This window comes from Pteropus medius, unplaced genomic scaffold (assembly GCF_902729225.1).
Source record: "Pteropus medius unplaced genomic scaffold, Ma_sr-lr_union100, whole genome shotgun sequence".
NCBI lineage: Eukaryota > Metazoa > Chordata > Mammalia > Chiroptera > Pteropodidae > Pteropus > Pteropus medius.
Genome location: NW_024349800.1, coordinates 2,603,102 through 2,607,896, shown reverse-complemented (window position 1 = coordinate 2,607,896; position 4,795 = coordinate 2,603,102). Strand labels below are relative to the sequence as shown.

Below are 4,795 nucleotides of genomic sequence, written 5' to 3'. Positions count from 1 at the left end.
TCATTTGCAAAATGGGAATATAGAAGTACCAACATGTATTAGTTTCCTAGGGCTGCCATAACAAAATACTAGACTGCGTGGTTTAAACAACAGAAATTTATTTTCTCACAGTTCTGGAGACTAGACATCCAAGACAGTGTTGTCAGCAAGTTTGGTTTCTTATGAGACCTCTCTTCTATGGTCACTTTATTTTTATGTTCTTCATTGGTGTTTCTTGGTCTGTGTCCTATCTATGTCCTCCTGATCGCCACTTCCTATAAGGACACAATCATATTGGATTAAGGCTCACTCATATAACCTTGTTTTATCTTAATTATCTCTTTAAAGGCCCTGTCTCCAAAATACAGTCACATTCTGAGGTACTGGAAGTTAGGACTTCAATATATGAATTAGGGGTAGGGAACAATTCAGCCCATATACACAATCTCATAGGGTTATTGTGAAGATCAAATCAGACAATATATGTAAAGCAAAGGTAAGGAACCTAAAATGTTGTGAGAACTTAATGATTATGCAATGTAACTGAACACTTTACTTAGGCATAAGAGTATCTGGAAAGTTACAAAGCTTTCTTCACCAGAATATTGGCTGGAAGTGCCCTAGAGGCTCCTTTTCTCCTGATTTATACGGGGTGCTCAGTCCAGCATCATCTTTGCCTTATGGTCAATAGTCCCCATCTTGATCCCGCAACTGTTTCATTCTGGTCTGGCCACTCCCTGGGGACAATGAGAAGTTCTTTCTGTAGAGAGTGACCAAACTTTCTTTCTATAACTGCTCCAAGGTTCGTCTTTAAAAAAAGGAGACGTTCTGTCCCAGCTACTCACCACTCAGCAATTGCCTTTCCAATACTACTGCTATTTCTACTCCTTGGGCAATCCACTTATTAAAATTTAATGACAATCACTTATATTCATAAAGCCATTTTTAATTTACAAAGCTCTTTTCTATCCGTTATCTCTTTTAATCCTCACAACATCTGTAGGAAGGATGTTTTTCTCCATTTTATAAAAGAAGAAAATTGGGCTCTGCAGAGTATCATCACCATCCTGGGTCTCACAGTTGATCAGTGGCAGAGATGGGCCTCAAATTCTGGTTTTTTAATTCTAATATGTCAGGAGTAGCTCACCTAGTCAGGTATTCCACAATATAAATAATCCAGTATACCAGCCCTGCTCTCTTTTGGGGGAATGTAGGTAAGTTATTTGGACTTTTTTTTTTTTTAAAACGCTTACAGCACCTAGGATTTCTAGGTGGTCTCCCATCCAAATTCTAACCAGGCCCGACCCTGCTTAGCTTCTGAGATCAGACGAGATCGGGCACTTTCAGGGTGGCATGGCTGTAGACTATTTGGACTATTTTGATTGGAAGTGGCAAAAACCCAACTCAAACTGGCCTAAGCAGAAATCGAACTTATTGGCTCACCTAACAGAGCAATCCAGAAGTAGGTCTTTAGGCATAGATGGATCCAGGTGCTCAAACTACATCATCAGAACTCTCTCTCTCCACTTCTTATCTTCCCTTTGTGTTCACCTTATTCTTGGACAAACTCTCTGCTTGGCATGTCAAAGATGGCCCCCAGTAGCTAAAGCTTACCATTCCCCCAGCTCAACAAACTTAGTAGAAGGAGAGCACCTTTTTCTTGTGAACTGCAACAAACGACCTGGATATTATCCTCAACTATTTGGGTTGGCTTATGAGCCCCACCCTTGAATCAATCATTGTGTGTAGTACAATGGATTATTCTCATTGTCCAGGCCTGATTACTTACCCTACTATGGAGAGGTGTATGATGGCAGGGTGAGTCTCATCAAACCTAGGGACTGAGTGATGGAGAAAGGAATTTCTTTAAAGAAAGGTACTGATGTCAGAAGTGGTGTGGGTTGTAGGCAGATCTCTACAGAGTGCCTTTGCTCTGCAGAGCTAAAATAGAACAACCGGTGAGGAACTGGGGGGCTATCTTAGCAAGAACTCTCAGTTCTTGCCTTGGGAGTAGTAAGTGGACTTCTGTAGGTTTTTTCCTGGACTGCTTAGCTTGACTCAGCAGGATAGAAAAAAAGGCAATAATTCATAGCAGAGTAAAGAAAAAAGATGGAGTTTCTGGTTCCAATAACTTGTGTTCAGAATAGTACCCAAACTAAGAGCACCCATGGAAGGAGACTTTGAAGTACTCTTTGAAGATGACTACTTGCCTGCTCCCTCTTCCCAGCACCTTCTATCTCCCCATGAAGCTGTGAGCTTCAGGAGGACAGGGACCACATCTGTTTTATCCACCATCTTCTTTCCAGAGCTTAGCACTATACTTTGCCTGGAACATAGCAGGGGCCTATCACATATTTATGCTATGTATGAATAAACTCATGAATCAGGTTTATCATCCTAACTGGCAGGATCGATCTACTTCTTTGTATACTTAAATCTCCATCTTTTATTTTTGTTTTCCATCTGTGGGAGAAGGTATAGAACAAGACTCTCCACGGCCCCTTCCAGCTTATGATTCCATTATCTTAGGGCTCTCAGGAGACAGCCAAGATACCTTCTGCAATGAACTGATGTAAGGTAATCAAACTTATTGAGCACTCTGTGCTTAGGCGAGATGACCTCATATGGGTCTGAGGTCCCCAAATTGTGAGATTTCATGGACTCGTAATTTTTTTGCGGGGAGGCGGAATGAAAATGATACTGCTTATTTTTAATTTTGCCCAATAAGAACATAAAAAAATTCCTATTAACTATCATTACCATTTCTTTTAAAAAGGTAATTTTTACACTAAGATAGCAGGAAATACATAATCTCAGAAAAACAACAACCAATCCCTTTCCCTCCTGGAAAAAAGCTGGCAACCTTACATGATGATGATGATGACGATGATGATGATGATGATGATGATGATGATTTGCAGACAGATGTAAATTTCATCAGACTGACCTCTGCCTGGGGTCCAGTACTCGGAAGGCCACTAACAGAGATTAGTTTTCAACACCCCCTTCCACTTCTAAGTGGGCTTAATCTGCCTACTTTACAGATGGAGAAACAGGTTCAACGAGTGCAAGTGCAAGGTCACAAGGATAGTAAATAGTAGTCAGTTCGTCAGATCCCTTGGCAGATTCCAAACCACAGCTATTTTCTTGTAGGGAAAAGATGACCCACACTGGCGCCTTTGGAATGCCCCCGAGGTATACTCGGCCTCACCTTGACCCTGGATTTGGATGCTTTGTTCTTAACGATGTGCCCACCTCATGCCAGGCACAAGCGAGAGTGCAGGGAGTGAAACCAACACGTTCCCAGCCTCCTCTCCTGTTCCTCGATACTTACCTGTTCCCCAGGCCCGGCTTCTTGTGCTGGCAGCCAATAAATCCCCACTGCAGGCGTGGGCTGCTAATAGTTTAGGGGTTCCCTCTCCCGGGGTGTTGGCAGTTTCCTAGGAGACTCTGGGAACCTTAACGCCTCCAAGACCCAAAGGACAGGAAGCGTAATGGCGCAACTTGAGGCACTGTGATAGGCTGCAGGGAAGGTAATTTGGGAGGAAGAGATCAGTTCAAACCCTATCAAATAATACCCCGTTCGGTCCCTCCCCCATTCCCATGGGCTTTGCGGGGACCCATAGCCCCAAAGCTTAGGCTGGAAGAAGGGTTTCCCCCAAACCAGAGGGCCCTACTGTGGAGTAGACTTGTTGCTCTGGCTGGGGGACTCTGGAGACCGTGTCACCGGTCCCACGTTCCGCCCCGCCTTGCTCGCCCGAGGCGGGAGCGTGCCTCCGCCTGGCTGAGCGGGTGCACGAGAGCGCGCGCCTCGGCGCGGGAGCGCGCCCAGGGGAGAGCCCGAGCAAGATGGAGGCCGCGCGGCGGCCGCCGCCTGGGCCAAAGCAGCCACTACTGAAAGCGCCGAGCCGCGGCGCCTAGGCTGTGCCAGTCCCAGACCCGCTGCCCCGGACCGGGCCCAGGTTGGTCTACCCGCACCCTCTCCCTGCGGCCGCAGCCTCTGTGCGTGTCCGGCCTAGGCGCGGGGCAGCCGCTCCCCCACCCCCCGGGCCCTACCCGGGCCCGGCCGCTCCCCAGTGCCCAGGGGACAGCCCCCGCCCGCCGCCCGTCCCTCGCGGCCCAAGCTGCCTGCGGGCCCTAGTCCTTCGTCCTCTTGGCCTGGAAAGCCTCTCTCCCCAGTCCTGGCCCGCCAATCCTAGGCTCCTTTCCAGCCTACATCCAACCCTGGCTTCTGAGGGACCGACCCCTCGAACACCCCCGCCCCATGTCCAGACCCTGCAGTTCCATTCTCCGACTCCCCTCTAGCCTCATCCTGATCCTTCCACTTCACCCTCTGAGACCCTCATACCAGCCTGCACTCCCTGTCCCAGCCCCCATATCACCTTCCCAATCCCTCAGTACCAGTCTGTTATATCTCCTTCTTACCCACTCCTCAGAAGTGTCCCCCACCACAGCCCTTTCCTAGACACCCAATACTAGACCTTCTTCTACTCCTAATACCAGCCCTCAAATTCCCTTCCGAGCTCCCTATATTACAACCCCTCAACTAATCCTGCAATACCGATCCCCAGCCTCCATTCCACCTCCCTATGGTCCCCTCTTACTCTCCTAATATCAGCCCCCAAGTCTCCTCCCTCAACTCCCCATGACCACTTTCTGTTCCCTCATTCCAGCTCTCATGGTCCTTTTCACTGTCCTCTCATCCCAGTCCCCCCCCAACTTTCACGTGGCCCCTTCCTAAGTCCACAGTGATTCTTGCCATTTCCACAGACACCAACCTGACATTCTCATGACCCCCTCCTAGCTTTCCCATACC

The 4,795-nt window shown here is 47.8% G+C and overlaps 1 pseudogene; it reads right to left on the bottom strand.

Annotated features, from left to right (window-relative positions):
• Positions 1-1,225: 1,225 nt before the first annotated feature.
• On the bottom strand, positions 1,226-1,344 carry LOC120622359 (uncharacterized; annotated as a pseudogene).
• Between the last annotated feature and the right edge of the window lie 3,451 nt (positions 1,345-4,795).